At 42.4% G+C, this 17,196-nt stretch overlaps 1 protein-coding gene across 1 annotated transcript in view; it reads right to left on the reverse strand.

The window, feature by feature from the left end:
• RGS22 (regulator of G protein signaling 22) overlaps positions 1-17,196 on the reverse strand; it is a 90,888-nt gene that overhangs the window by 31,785 nt on the left and 41,907 nt on the right. The gene's annotated exons all lie outside the window — the stretch shown is intronic.

Genomic DNA, 17,196 nt, shown 5'->3' on the forward strand with positions numbered 1-17,196 from the left:
ATAAACACCACAGGCTCTCAAAACAAACTAAGAGCAGGGGCAGACCAGGTATAGACTCCAGCCTTCAATCTTAAGCACAAAAACAACGGCTCTCCTGTAATTGTATGTCCAGCAAAAATACCCTTCCAAAATGAAAATAAAGATGTCAGAAATCAAAAAAAACAGAGAATTCATTAACCAGCAGACCTGCATGAAATTAATTCATTAACTAATTAATTAAGGGAAAGCCCTAAGCAAAATCAAGAAGGAATAGAGAATAAGAGAAAGTATTGTATAAATATGTAGATAAATGTAAATAAATATTGATGGTAAAATATAACGATAATGAGTAAAGTCGGAGGGAACAGTAAAGGAGACTGAGAAAGAGAAGCCAGAATTGAAGATGTGGATTAAACTGCCATTGAGATGATCCGCCATGAGGCCCATTAGAGGCAGGAAAGCAAATGAAATGAGTATCAGGGCAGTGACACAATACTGTGCAGTGGGGAGTAGTAAAGAACTTGAGGTGAAGATAAGGAAAGGGGGCATTTAGACTACTTTACAAAAAATAGAACTGACTTTTTTTTTTTATCTAGCCCTCCCTTAACTCCTTTACTTGAAGTTCAGTATATTATAGGCACTCAATAAATATTTTCTAAAAGGATAAACGGGAGATTAGTGGCCTAAAGTGAAATTATGATCTGAAAGAGGAATATCAGAGTTCAAAATCCAAAGTTGAAGTAATTCCAGTTTATGATAGATTCCAACATGTAGCCATCCCATCCCATCCCATCGTTAACTTAGGGGAAACTGATATTAAAAACATTGGAATTTGATCAGTTAAGAAACTCTATGACATATATTCCACTGGGTTGAATAGTTCAAAGTGAACCATACTCTTTCCAAGTGATTACATAATATTTAAAATGAAATCTGCCACACACACACACACACACACACACACACACACACACACAGAAATATTTTTCTAACCTTGGGAATTATTTAGAAGAATGACTTGTAAATCTAACTACTCTCACAAGCTAGGATGGAATTGGATTCAAATCTGTTCTTGACCATTTTCTAAGTTGGCAGTTTTGAAAGTGAATTAAAATAATGCCATACTAAGGAAAATTAAGAAACTAAAGACTAAAATGATCAAATTAACAACATTAAACAATGATTCCAGAAGTCACTTTAATAACTTCAAGCTTACCTCCAAGGAAAGTACATTTGACTCCGCAAATGGCTCAACTCCTATTGGGCAGGAATACCCTCTACTGGCAAAATAAAGCAATGGCTTTGTCAATGGGTCAGCTACATTCACAGCTGTAGTTTAAAGAGACCTGGTATGCCACAAACCAAACTTTCCTATAGAAACCAGGATGATTCCTTTGATTTAAAAACATGGTAGCAGTGAAGTGCATAAAGTACAAAATAAGCTGAAATGGTGACTAGAATGACAGTGATAGGTCGGCTGCTGATGGGTGTCCATATCCATGCCCTCCCCTTTCACTCCCAGTCTTACCTTCACTCACGTCTTGTCTTTAAAATCTACTGCTGCCACCAGCCTACGAAAGGTGCTGTTTGTGCTGTTGACATGTTCTATAACACACACCGCGGTGGGCATTCCATGATGCCATGTTAAAGCCAGACCTCTTTAGGTCACTGTGTCCAACTGGCTTGGGCTTTCACCCTCTGAAATTTGCCGTATGGTTTTCTTAAGAACGAGCTTCACTTCATGTTACCACTTCCCGTATTAGCAGCACAACTTCCTCTCTCTGGCCCTTACTCTGTACCCTTCTATACCTCTCACCAAGCTTTTTCTACCTTCTGCATAATCTGTGACTTCTACCTGTCCTCTAAATAAATCAGGCACCACCTCGTCTTTTCCCTTCTTACACGACTGGGACTCAAGACTGCCCATCGTTTCAACTAACTCTCACAAATACACCTAATTTTCCCCAGCTTGATATTCTGCCTTGTCAAGGCCCAATTTTGGGTCAGTCTAATCATCCATTCATTTTTTTTTCCAACTCTATCTTCAAGCTCCCTGTAAAAACTATTATAATTGGCTCCATTTAAATAGCCTTTAAACACACACACACACACACACACACACACACACACACACACACCTTAGCTATGGTTGCAAAGCTTGGTAAGTTATTGCTTTGTTTCTAGCCACCTCCATTTCCCCATTTCCAAATTTTGCCATCTTCCTTAAAGCCTCCAAATGCAGCCTTATGTTTCTTGACTTTCAGTAGACTGCATCCCACTTAACTGGGGAAAGTCACTGGTATAAATGCCCTCCTCTTTCCTCTCTAGAGCTTTCTTCTAAATCTTTTTCTTTCTCAAGTTTCAGGGATGATTCGTGTGTGCTTTTGACTCCATTCCTCCAGAACCTTGCAACATCAATTGTGTCCTTAGTGCCTGTCTCTTTAATCTGCCTTTCCATCGGTTCCATCTCCGTCCTTGTGCTAGAAAGGCATTCAAGTGAAGTGTCTCTCCATCCTAAACATTTATCACCCCACTTCTCGCTTTCCCTTCTCTACAAATCTTTACACTCACTTTTCACTCACTGCCCAATCTACTGTAATCTGGTTTTCATGCCAATGAAACTGATCTTTAAGATCACGAAAAACCACATAATCACCAATCCAGTAGCTTCTCTGCTTGATCTTTTCACTTTTAACTCTGTTGATTATCCTCTCCTCTTGACTTTCTCTCCTGTGCCTTCAACACTTTCTCCTGATCCTGTGCCTACTTCCATTTGTAGGCTCCTTAGACCTGATTTCTTTCCTAAACCCAAAACCTAGAGTTCAGGACTTGTCCCACTTTACACAGATAGCCCATTGGCCCTCAGACTCAGTGGCTCAATAGTATAATGAATGGCATCCCCCTGGTTTTCCAAGCCTTTCCCTTCCTCTCATGTTTCCAGGTTGTACTAATAAAATACCATTCCCGGTACCTTCTTTGACTTGCCTATATTCTCCTTCTCCCTCAAATGCAAATCCTATTCATTTACTCTCTGCAATAGAACAAGGAAAGATTGTCCAGAACGAGTATAAAAACACGAGAGGGAAATAAGCAGAAGTGTCACCCCAATGAGAAACATCATAAAACTCAGTCTTCTGACCAAGCGAGGCCAGACTCTTTCCAAGCTACTGTCCACTACAACCTTCCTTCCCAACCTCATACTCTCTGCTCAAGAAGCCACAGTGGTTCGTGCATCTGGTGTAGCTGCATATCCCATAGCTTCAAAGAGCACAGATAGGGTAGCCATATGTCCCCTGTCCAGTGTAAGACTACTGTTCTGGCATAATTATAGTTCCCATTCCACTCTCCAAAGAGTTCTGGTTTAGATTACAAATCCCTATATTTCACTGCTACCAGTTAGATAAATCTATGAAGTTTCTCCAAGATAGGACTCCCAGAAATGCTGGGAATAAAGGAAAGTCGGAGGATATTCCTTGCTAAGATACACACCATTTGTCTAATTTACAACCATATGAATTGAATAGCTGTTAAAGGCCAAAATCCCAAACCAGAAATATTTATTTATAATGTGGGCTGAAGCTTCATAGACTTCCTTGTTAAGAATAAATGTATTAGACAACAGGGGGTGGGGGCATGCGTGGGAAGGGGTTTGAGATGGGAATGGGGGATGAGAACATATATGTGATACCTTAATCCATAAAAAAAATTTTTTTTGAAAGAAAGAAAGAATAAATGTATTAGCCTGGCCAGTGTTGCTCAGTGGTTGAGCACACACCTATGAACCAGGAGTTCACAGTTTGATTCCCAGACAGGGCACACGCTTGAGTTTTGGGCTTGAACCCAGGTAGGGGACGTGCTAGAGGCAGTTGGTCAAGGATTCCCTGTCATCATTGATGTTTCCATCTCTCTCTCTCTTTCTCTTTCCCTTCCTCTCTGAAATCAAAAAAATATATTTTTAAAAAGAATAAATGCACTAAGTGAAAATCCTAACACAAATTTAAAAATATTTCATTTCCCTTCTTCTGATTGCATCTAAATTTAGGTATTTGTGTAACCTTCAAACTGTGTGCGTGCGTGCGTGTGTGCGTGTGTCTCGCTTCCTCACAGCCAGTTTATTAGAACATTGTTCATTATCACCCAAGTAATTTCTCTTTGTTCAAGTATCAATCTCTGCTATGCTAACTGCCACCACACTCCCCCATCTCTGTGACAAAAGCACAGAACAGGAAGCACTGGAGAGAGGTCTGAAAGGTTATCCTCCCACAGCAGCCCACACCCACGCCGTGGGCACTTACTGTCACTCTTCCTCACCTTCCCGGGGTGTGTAAGGGGGTAAGGAGGAGAAAACTGAATTTGATTAGGCCCCACAGTAAATGTATAGTACAGTCAACTGAATGACGCCATTAAAATCTGAAAATGTCTTCTAATAATGTGTTCCTAATAATCCAGGGACAATCTATAAGTAAGTAACTGGCAACTGACTATATATAACAAACACAGGGGATGTAATCATACTAGTATAGAAAACAAAATTAAAAAGCTAATCAACACCTTTACAATTTTTAAAAAAGTGTATTTTAAATGGATGTACACTGACTTTAAGACGGAATATAAAGATTGTGTTACATGCTAACTAAATAAAACAGCCTAACTATGGGTGAGAAACATCGTTGAAGCATCCTGGGTCATGTGCTATTTCACCGGCCACCCAGCTCTTCCTTTCTAGCCACGGAGCAAATAACAATGAGGCTAATGTTGGAGACGAAAATGCTCCCCTTCACATCCGGGCCTGCTGCTCTGATTCGCATTAAGGCAGAGATTCACTCATGCACAGCTGTGGTCCACAGGATTCCAACTTAAACACTAACCTACGATGCTTTCACAACACAGCAGGGAGGTTTCTGAGAAGGGATACAAGCAGTGCCTGTCTGACCACACTGCCTGGCACTGCGCACAGCGCGGCTCTGAGCCCCTCTCTCCGGGAGACGCTCAGAGGTTATGTAATCAGGAAATGCACGATGGGCTGCAGGCCCAGCCCGCTCTCCACCTGTGCCTCTGACTCACTGTCTTGGCGCCTGTGTCAGAATAAGGATGCAAAAACAGCAATGCCTCTCCCTAAGAAAGTCCTTACGGTCTTGAAATCCTGGGAGTTAGTTTGTTGTTGTTGTTGTTGTTTAAACGCTCAAGATCATAAGATGGTTAACAAGACTGTCAAGAGAAAAAAGATGTAGGATGATGGAGACTGTGGACACAGAAGGAAGCATTGAATTGGAAAGTGGGATGGAGAAATAAAGACCGCCCCCTACCCCAAATAAAGAGAAAAACACAATGCTTCTATGTTTGCCTCTTCAAGGAAATCTCTGCTTGCTTGCTTATTTATTTATCTGAAGACCTAATTGGCTTTATTAGCAATTTATGAATTGGGCAGCATTCCCTCTAGCAGCTAGAAGGGCACTCTCCACACGCTTTATTCATCTTCTTAGAGCCAATATCCTGTACACAGCCCTGTACTGCACTACATGGGAGACGGCTCAAATCAAAATATGACATTTCCCATGGCAATTTACTTTTTCTCCCCACCCAACTCTCACGTTATTTTTCACGCAAGATCCAGCATTCCCACTTAACAGTTTTCAAAGTCATGCAGACTGTGTGTTTTAACGGGCATATTCTTGGCTGGAGGTGGATCCCGATCGCCTTTCCAATGTATCCCGATGCCTTTCAGGCTTAGCTTCCCACATTCCACTCATCCTCATGGACCCCGGAGCGTGTGAATGTTTTCCTTTTCTCTCAGAAAGTCTAGGTCAGACCTACCTGGGAAAGGAGGACGGTAGGTCTATTGAATGTATCCTGGTCTTTAACAAGGTCAAAACCAAACAGTACGATATGTCTCACAACTGTCTGTGCTATGGGGATGCCCCTTTGCACCAACAAGGAGCCGAGGACGGCTGGGGGTCAGACTCCGATCGGCACACTGTGGAGGCGCCAAGCCAGCACCCTCCTGAGCCGAAGGTGAGCGCGGCTCTGGGAGCCCCTCTCCCAGGAGGGGGGGCCCTCTGATGAGCTGCAGCCTGACACTCCTCTGTGTTCCAAGGAAAACAAGAAGAATGTCTGCGCGGACTTAAAAGGCAGCGTCGGGAACAATACCAAATGTCGGAGCACATGTGTTGATTTGTTATGTTACATTTCAGCTGTTGGTTATGGTAACGGAACGGTTTCGCATACTCCATTCCGATGCAGTTGTTTTAATAACCACGTGGATGTATCTTTTCCAGGACGGCCTGGTAAACACCGATCGCACGATGCGGTGCTGTCACCACCAGGCCAGAACTGGAAGTAAGAAAGAGAAATGTGAAACTTCACCTCAGAACGGGATGACTTGTAACGAGTCCCTCAGGAAACGGGGGCAAGATGCGGCAGGACCTACGTGCTGTGAGATCCTCATGCTAGTTTACAGGACATCTGGCAGGACATAGTAGCACATCAGCTAGACTTGGGGACATTTAAAAAGTGGCCTGACAGCCTGAGCTGGTTTGGCTCAGTGGGTAGAGCGTCGGCCTGTGGACTGAAGGGTCCCGGGTTCGGTTCTGGTAGAGGGCGCATGACTTGGTTGCAGGCACATCCCCAGTAGGGGGTGTGCAGGAGGCAGCTGATCGATGTTTCTAACTATCCCTCTCCCTTTCTCTTTGTAAAAAATCAATAAAATATATTTTTAAAAAGTGGACTGACAATATAACTCATTCACATGTTCCAGAGGTGAGGAGAAAAACAGCCCCACTCCAGGATCCGGTGTCACTGGCAAGTCCATGTGTCTTAGAACCCACTGCCGCCGAAACCGGTTTGTCTCAATGGATAGGCTTGGGGACTGAAAGGTCCCGGGTTCGATTCCGGTCAAGGGCATGTACCTTGGTTGAGGGCATATCCCCAGTAGGGGGTGTGCAGGAGGCAGCTGATCGATGACTCTCTCTCATCGATGTTTCTAACTCTCTATCTCTCTCCCTTCCTCTCTGTACAAAATCAATAAAAAATATTTTAAAAAAAGAACCCACTGTCATGGTGAAGGAAGGAATGTGCCATGTGACTAGGAAGGCGGCAGAAAGGCGTGTCTTTCCCATCCCCTCGTGACTGCCAAGGTGCCCACCGCGGGCACAGGGAACGTGAAGTCGCCACTGCAGCCATTTCCTTCACTGACTCGTAATCTGCCAGATGGACGTACAGAGCGGTGTCGACAAGATCTGGCTGGCCCGCTCGGAAAAGACTGATCCCATAAAACCCACGGCACGATTCCATGCACTCGTAAGACGAAAGGAGAAACAAAACCCGTTGGCGACGGAGACAGACGGTCTTTCTCAGAAGCTCCTTCTTACAGCTCCTCGGACCTGGAGGGTCTGGAGCAAAGGAAGTGCCTGCGCTGGTAGTGCAAGCCAGGGGGTGTGAGCAGTCTCCCCGGGGTGGGGGGTAAGTCTGAGGATGCGGGGTCCTTTGTCCCCAGCTACCACACTAAGGAAACTTCAGAGAGAGAGGACCAGAGGGGGGGCCGCTCCCTCGTCATTCTCTCTCTCCCTCCATCAGAAGCAATGGTGTGCTGGAAGCAGAGAACCAATTCATGAATTTTTCAGGAATTGTGTGGAGAGGCTGTTCAACTCAGTCACTCTCAAAAATTAAATTGCCCGAACTTACTGTTCAATAAATGATATTACAAACAGACAATGCATACTCCTGGTGTATCACCTCCTGCGAATTGTACTGTTTCAGTGTCATCCGAGCCCTGGAGGTTATGGCCGGCACTGTGTCTGCGTGGAGGACACTAAGGGATGCCCAGGATACACTGCGTGATGTTCTGCCCAGCTCTGTGTTCAGTGGCAGCGGCGCCTTGGCAGCCTGGAGTCCTCAGTGGCGAGAGTATTTACACCCAGAGACCGGGAAATGCTCCCCAGCAGGGCTGCTTTATGTCCCCCTGGAGGGCTGGTTATCAGCGCACCACTAATCACAAGGAAATGCGCTTCTCTTTTCCTATCATCACGGGAGGAGAAATAAAGTAGGGGGGGAAAAGCAACTGACACCAACTGGTTCACACATTCACTGGAGGCAAAGCCACATAACAATGTACCAGCTCACACCCAAACATGAGTTTGTAACACAGTGTACTGGCATCTACTTTCTAAAAATATGGACACAGTCAAGTTCCTTTTCATAGTCAACTTAGAGTCAAGCTGAACTACCAGAGGAGGACAAGCAAGCTCTTCTTTGAAGTTGTTTACAGTTTGGATAGTAAACAACTTTCTAGTATTTATCTAGAAAAGAGAAAAGCTAAGATTTGAATGTTAGATTTAACTTCAGTTTGATTAGTAAACCAGAAAAGGTAAAGAGTTTATTTAGTGGGAGAGCTTGTTAAATTGTCCTCATAAGAAAGTACAGGGAGCCCAGCCAGCATGGCTCAGTGGTTGAGAGTCCACCTATGAACCAGGAGGTCACCAGTTTGGTTCCCAGTCAGAGCACATGCCTGGGTTGCGGGCTCTATCCCCAGCTGGGGACGTGCAGGAGGCAGCCGATGGATGATTCTCTCTCACCATTGATGTTTCTAACTCTCTTTTCCTCTCCCTTCCTCTCTGAAATCAATAAAAATATTTTTTAAATAATAAAAGAAGAAAGTACAAGGAACAGCCATGAAGAAGAAACATTGACAGCATCACGAGAAATAAAATTGGTACTGCTGGATCCTGGTGCAGTGTCTGGACCCCAAAGACACCCAAATCACTTCACAGATAGTTTTAAACACAACAGAACAAATGTCCTCCACACCGTGACAACAACAGCAAAGGAACATAACGCTGTACTTGAAGGCAAATAACAACGGGCTCAATAATTCTATTCTTGGAATTTATACATGACACAATGAGATGAAACTGCACCAAAAGAACTAAAGGGTCCCTAGAGGAGTTTATAAAAGGAATATAAATGCCCTGACACAGAACACTTTCAGAAATCATAAACTATTTACTTCGGCAAAAGGAACAGTCTGCTTTCACAACCATTCACAGCTCTAGCAGGCATAGAACATCATTATCTGAGTTCATATGAGGCAGAAAAAGAAAATAACAAGCAAGTTTAAGCAATCCAATTTTTTTTTCTTTTCTGGACGAGGAGGAAAATATGATTTTTAATGACCTCTCTTATCCCGTAGGAGCTCAAAAAACATTGCTGAGAGCTTTGCTGAGAGGGAATAAATTACAGATGGAGCTTTCCACAAATGGATTTTCATGTGAAGGACCTTGGGGCTTTTCAATTAGGAATGTTAAAAATGGGATCGAGACATTGCAACATCCTGACACTGAGACTCAAACTACTACAGAGATCAACACAAGATGGGGTTGCACAAAAAGATAATGCGATGACAATGAAATTGAGAGTTCCTGGCAGTTGCGCAGACTCTACTGAGGAGAACTCAGTGCAAGAGAGAACCTGAGGAAATGCCAATAGGATAAAAGAATAAAACAAACTTGAATCATTCTGGACAGGATGAAAAATCAGAAGGGAAAACAGAACATGTTAAGTAAAGCCAACAGCGAACCACAAACTCAGGGACAAAATAGACTTAAGTTAAAGACCCAACTTGGGCCATTGCTTAAAAGGTTTTAAGCAAAACTGATTACTAGATGGTGGAAGAAAATAAACTATTTCAGAACAAAAAAAAGATTTATGAATAAGCAGTTTAAGGCAACCTAAGGAACAAGTGTGCATTTTGATAATTTTATTCGTTTAAAAACACACATAAAACAAAACCTTTTAACTCACAAACACACAATATGTATTTAAACTAATGGGATTATTTAACCTCTAATAAAAATAACTTCTTGAAACTCAGTGGACAAAGGATAATTCAATGAGAGAAGTATGTCTACTGGTATATTAACGTTTGCCTCAAAGAAAGCAAAACTCTGTTGCAAAGGGAAGCTGCTCCCCGCCAAGCACAAGAGACAGATACATGAAGTGAGGGATGACTTCACCACGAGGAAACCATGGACTGGGTGGATGTTTGTCGCCCTGGAAAGCAAGCTTACATGGAGCAGGTTGCCGAGAGCCAGACTGAGAGAGGTGGCTGGGATCCCTGGGAATGGTCTCTCCATCAGGCTCCATCGTGCAGACCCGGTGCCCACAGAGCAGACGGCTTGGTGGGTTAGAGCTTCCAGTGCGTCGTCTGCCCTGAGACCTGTCCCTTTCCGGAATGGCACTGCTGACCGGTGCCCCCTCCTGCCGAGAACATTGTTTCTTCAGATGGACTGGTTACTCCTCAGGCCTGTGAAGCCATTCCCTCTCCTGACTACTGCTCAGTTCTGCTCTGAATGACTACGCATTGACTTCTCGGTGGAGGACCTGAGGATGAGGTGGGAGGGACTGGGAGACGTCACTGTGGCTCCAGTGAAATTTGTCAGGAGCGCGCATTGAAGAGCAAATGTGGACTATAAACATGGTATGCCTGGAAAGACTGAAGTTGGTCCTTGCTGAAGCTGGGTGATTGTATGTGGGGGTTCATCAAACTGCTATCTGAAATTTTTAAGTAAAAACACCTGTCTGGCAGTCATATATGAACAATTATTATCTATAATAAGGTTTACAACTTGTTGCTAAGAATATAAACATACGGCCCAGCCGGTGTGACTTCTCTAAGTCTCAATTTCCTAAACTATAATATGGGGACAATACCAATAGCTACCTCTTAAGATTGTCAAGAATATTTTTTAAAAATGCTTCAGCCCAGCCCTAACCGGTTTGGCTCAGCCAATAGAGCGTCAGCCTGCAGACTCAAGGGTCCCAGGTTCTATTCCAGTCAGGGGCATGTACCTTGGTTGCAGGCACATACCCAGTAGGGGATGTGCAGAAGGCAGTTGATCGATGTTTCTCTCTCATCAATGTTTCTAATTCTCTATCCCTCTCCCTTCCTCTCTGTAAAAAAATCCAATAAAACATATTTAAAAAAATGATTCAGCCCAGCCAGCATTACTCACTGGTTGAGTGTCCACCTAAGAACCAGGAGGTCACCATTCAATTCCCAATCAGGGCACATGCTCAGGTTGCAGGCTTGATCCCTAGTGTGGGGCATGAAGGAGGCAGCCGATCAATAATTCTCTCTAATCATTGATATTTCTATTTTTCTCTCCCTCTCCCTGTCTCTTTGAAATAAAAATAAATAAATAAATAGATAGATAAATAAATAAGAAAAAAAACTTATTCATGTAAAGTGACTACCACAGAACCTAACAGATAGTAAACATTAAATAAGTGTCAGATATAATAATAATTATGGTTTAGAGAACCTCAAGGATTGGCTTTTCTGGAAACCAGAGGATTAAAAGAGGATATTTGGAGATCCTATTTTGAAATAATAATCCTAGGGTATGCAGAATCTTAAGACTGAATGTGGAGAACTGGTATAAACATCAGGGAGAGGGGAAATGAATGAACAGACATAAACCGGAAAGCTGGCTGCTCCCCGTGTTCTTCCTGAACCCACTTCACCAGAAATGGGATTCAAGATGAGAACCCCACTAACTCTGTGCTCGGTGATTCACAGAGCTCGCGATTCCAAGCCTCCCTGCTCCCTGTGACACCATCGCTCTGGTAACAAAAACAAACCATTTAACAAAGCTTGAATAATAATTTCCCAGCACTCAAGAAACAACCTAATTGTAAAGACACTGACATTGACCACAAAGCTATAAAGAGGTACATGATTCTCCATGTTTCCCCACCACTCTAACCTCGCTCCTCACCCATGCCCACTCATCTTTTAGAAAACACAGCTTGGTTCCTGATGCTGCTGCTGCTGCTGCTGTCTGAAGAAACAATGATCTCTGTTAGTGCACCTGGAAATACACCAACAGCCTAGAGGAGCACTCAGCTCATAGCACTTCACTGAAAATGTCAGGACCACCCAGAAGTATTTAAGTCCTGTAAAAGCCAAGTAAAGAGAGGAGCTAAACAATTAAGGTAATGGATGACAGCAAGCAAAGAAAAAAGTAAGCTGAGTATAAAAAAAAAAAAAAATTTTTTTTAATCTTTTCTACTATCTTATGCCAAAAGTTTTTTTTTTTTTTTTCAAATAAATCTGTGGTAACACCCAAGGTTTTGGCTTCCTAAAATTAGCTCAGACGTCATTGGAAAACATTGTCAGCACAATGCAAGTTTTGTGGGCAAAGTAGTACATGGCCTCTTCTTTCTTAATATTTCTAAGGTTCTCTGGAAAAGTCAGCAACAGAACAACATACTCTTGACCCTTGACAGCCCTGTGTGTGCTTTGTTCACCAAAAGTATCCCAGGCTTGGGTCAGAGCCTCCTGTGTACTAGATGTTTGATAAATGTTTGTGGAGCTATCAATAAAATTCTTCAGGCTAGGACAAATGTACTTGTAATTGCTGCTATCCAGTTTATATTGATTTCCTCCTTCTACAGCAGTGTTTCCCAAAGTGTGGTACGCGTACCCCCAGGGGTACGGGAAGAGTTTGGTGGAGGTACGTGTTGCACCGGAGTTTGGTGGGGATATGCACTGCATCGTGCTTAGCTGCGCTTAATTCTATGTTCTCATGAGTACGAGGGGACTCAGCATTACGAAAATTATAGAAGGGGTACACATATGTCAAAGGTTTGGGAAACACTGTTCTACAGTAATGGAAATAAGATCAGGAACCAAGGGGCCAAATCCACGGACATACTTGTAGAAGTCTCTGGGAGGGCTACGCTGCACAACCTGGCCTGAACTTCATTTGGACCCACACTCTGTCTAAGATCACCTGATGGGAAACTGAAGTGATCTGAGGCAAGAGAGGATGAGAGGTGTGGCAATAAATAATTCCTCAATGAACACAATGAATTATGCACACAATGAATGATGCTATTACATCACGACCATGGCTCCCTAAAAATACCAATGCATGGTATAGGTCTGTGACATGTATTGACTGAGCTTTTATGTTTCTTTCTCTTTTCTGAAATCTTGCAAACACAAGAGCAAACTCATGACAGCATTATAGACCCTGAGTAGAGAGGAGTGGACGCTGAGACTGACTTATCTACCACGGGATCCATCGAGTGGTTTCTTTGTAGGAATGTATATAAAGGGAAGCAGCAGGTCCCTCACTAGGTCAGTAGGACAGAAGATTCCCAAGCTGTCAAGTTACTGGGTGGAGATGTCCAGAGTGGGATTTCCAAATGTCAAGATCCCATCCAGTTCAATACACTGTAAAGACCTGAAATTTAATCTAATGTTGCTGATATGAGTAACACAGGACAGCATAATTTTTTTGTTTGTTTGTTTGAGGAGTTGTCACCTAAGAGAGAGATAATTATTGTGTATTATTTCACAGGGAAGGAATAAGACCAAAAGATAAAAGCTTTGGGCTCAAAGTTGAGAAGAAAATTATAGGCCAACTAGAGGTCCAGTGCATGAAATTTGTGCACGGTTAGGGTTCCGTAGTGGCTGCCGGCTGCCAGCTGGGGCCTTCCTTCGTTCCATGCTGACCCCTGGTGGTTAGCGCACATCATAGTGAGTGATCAAACTCCTGGTCGGTCGAACTCTTGAGAGGACACTTTGCATATTGGGCTTATATATATATATATATAGATATCCCTGATGAACATAGATGCTAAAATATTCAACAGGATATTAGCAAACCAAATCCAGCAATACATTAAAAAGTTCATATAACATGATCAAGTGAAATTTATTCTGAAGATGCAAGGTTGGTATGATATTCACAAATTAATAAATATGATACACCATGTATATAAAATGAAGGATAAAAACCACATGATTATATCAATGGATGCAGGAAAAAACATTTGATAAAATCCAGCACCCACTTATGATTAAAAACTCCCAGCAAAGTGAAAATAGATGGAACATAAAAGCCATATCTGACACACCCACAACCCAATATCATACTTAATGGGCTATAAGTACAAGCATTTCCCTTAAGATGGGGAACAAGACAGAGACGTCTGCTTTCACCACTCTTATTCCACAGAGTACTTAAGTCCTGACCACAGTAAACAGACAAGAGATAAAAGGCATCCAAATTGGAAAGGAGTAAAACTGTCATTATTTGCAGATGACATGATAGTGTATATAGAGAATCCAAAAGATTCCACACTAAAACCCCCCACTGGTACTGATAAATAAATTTAGTCAAGTAGCAGAATACTCAATAAATATCAAAAATCATGCATGGCTCAGCAGTTGAGCATTGACCCAGGAACCAAGATGTCATTGGTTTGATTCCCAGTCATGGCACATGCTGGGGTTGTGTTCTTTTTTTTTTTTTAATATATATATTATTGATGTTTTATAGAGAGGAAGGGAGAGAGATAGAGAGCTAGAAACGTCAATGAGAGAGAAACATTGGCCAGCTGCCTCTTGCACACCCCCCACCGGGGATGTGCCCGCAACCAATGTACGTGCCCTTGACCGGAATCGAACCCGGGACCTTTCAGTCCGCAGACTGACGCTCTACCGCTGAGCCAAACCGGTTTCGGCGGGGTTGTGTTCTTGATCCTCAGTGTGGGGCAGGCAGGAGGCAGCTGATCAATGAGTCTCTCATCATTGATGCTTCTATCTCCCTCTCCCTCTCCCTTCCTCTCTGAAATCAATAAAAATATATATTTTTAAATGTGCCCAGCAGCCTGGCCATTGTGGCTCAGTGGTTGAGTGTTGAACTATGAAATAGGAGGTCATGGTTTGATTCCCAGGCATGGCATATGCTCAGGTTGCAGGCTAGATCCCTGATGGTGCAGGAGATAGCTGACAAGGATTCTCTCTCATCATTGACGTCTCTCTCTCTTCCTCTCCCTTCTTCTCTAAAATCAATAATCTACACTAATAAAAGAGAATTATGCAAATTGACCATCACTTCATGACACCCACCAGCCAATCAGGCATGATTATGCAAATCAACCCAACAAAGATCGTGGCAGCCCCGCCCCCCAGCTGCTCTGGGCCTCTGGGCAGCACGCATGCAGGTGTGGAGTGGCTGGGTGGGGTGGGATGCCTGCTATGAGGGGAAGGACAGGGGGTGGAGGGAGCCACAAGAGCGGCGCTCTGGCTGGAGTGAAGAATGAAGGCGGCAGCCAGAGCAAAGGCCTGGGTCCCGGTTGCCAGAGGAAAACCAGTGCTGGAAGCCAGAGGAAGGAAGGCCTATTGCACAAATCTTCATGCAACGGGCCTCTAATATATATATATATATATATATATATATATATATATATATATATATATATATATATATATATATATATATATATAAAATGTGCCTAGCAGAAGCACCAAAGATTAAAAAAAAAAAAAAAAAGGCTCATAACTTAAAATTACAAAATACACAAGGCAAGAATCCAGCATGTCAGCAGAAATCCTAAATAGCAGAATTAGTTCTCCTAAGAAGTACAAATCATGGAATTATTGAACTCTGTAGCAGCCAGGCTCTAGGGGGCTCCCATGAGCACAGTATCTCCTAGTGGCCATGCCCTTCTGCCATCCTCTCCCCCAAGTGTGGGCACAATGTGTGGCTTACATCTAACCAACAGACCACAGCACTAGCAATGAGACTGATGGGGCTGTGTATGTGTGATTATGTTCCCTAAGAGGGTGACGCCCATCTCACTAAGACACTCTCCCCCTGGCTGGTTCTGGAGAAGCAAGCTGCCATGTTGTGAGCTGCCAATGTGGAGAGGGGATGAAGCAAGTAAAACATGGCACAGAGCTGAGGAGGCCTCTAGCAAACAGGAGCAGAAGAGTGAGTCCTCAGTCTGGCGGCCTGGATGCTGCTAACAGCCGGGAAAGCACGGGAGGAGATCCTTTTCCATTTGGGCCCCAGATGAGAAACCAGCCCTGGCCAACTTCGTGATTTACGGCCTCACAGAGGACCCGGCGGAACTGTGCCTAGACTCCTTATCCACATACACTGCAGATGATAAATGGGTGTTGTTTTAAGCCACAACGTTGTGATACTCTTGTGCAGGAAGAGATAAATAACGCAGCTACAGGCTACCATACATGTCTCAAATGCTCAAAGAAATAAAAGAACAAATAAACATGAAAACATAAGACAAAGAGCATAAATAGCAGGAAGATTGGAAAAAACACAAGTAGGAAGTCTAATTTAAAAAAAAAAAAAAAAAAGAAACTCCTAATTCCTAAAACGATTTAACTCAATGGATGGGTTAGCAGATTGAAATCTGCTGAAGAAATAATACATGAACTATAAAACAGATCAAAGAAAATTTATCTATTTTAATTTATAACACATAGCACAGATAGTAAAAGATGGGAAAAACTTGAAAGAGAGATACAGGATTGATAAACACAAACATTGACCAGACGGGGAATAAAGAATGACAGAGTACAGAAAAGAGAAGTAGAAAGTCTAAAAGAAATAATGGCTGAGGATTTTCCAGAATTGATGAGACAAAATTCCTCAGATCCTAGAAGTAATTTAGACCCAAGAAAGATAATTAAAGTAAACACACTGAGGTGAATAAAAATCACCAAAGTCAGAGAAGATTACAAAAGCAAACAATGAGAAAAAATATCCAGCCTCAAGGAACCATAATAGCAACACAAACCAGTAGAATGATATTACCAGAGTTCCAAGAGAAATTGTCAAACTAGAGTTCTATATTCAGCTGCTTAAATGATCAATGAGAGCATAAAAGAGATATTTCAGACAAACAAAACCTGAGAGATTTTCACCACTAGGAAATCCTAATAAAAACCCACTAAAATATGTTCTTCATTAATTAAATGCCCCAAAAAGGAATGTAATGCAAAAAGCAATGGTAAGCATGAAATTTGTGTATGACTAAATCTACACATTATTTTAAAATATAATGATGACTACATGACAGGTGTAAAAGAACATTTTTAATACTATTTTAAAAGAATATATAAAATGTGCGAAGCAATGTAGAATTTGTGTTCTAAGATTCTTCACTTGTTTGAGAGGACAATAAATATAATGATTAATTGTATACTTCGTTAATTTCACTACATATGTTAAAATTGGAAGGTTGAAAACAGAAATAGAAGGAAATAAAATGTAAAACATTACTACCTACATTTTACAAAACATGAAACTGAGGCTTATTAAAGTCACTAACTTACCCAGCCAATAACTACCATAATGTGACTTAAATTCATGTGTTTCCATTGCAAGTTCTGTGATTTTTTTT

Source organism: Pipistrellus hanaki, assembly GCF_964339955.1.
Source record: "Pipistrellus hanaki genome assembly, chromosome: 17".
NCBI classification, from domain to species: Eukaryota; Metazoa; Chordata; class Mammalia; order Chiroptera; family Vespertilionidae; genus Pipistrellus; species Pipistrellus hanaki.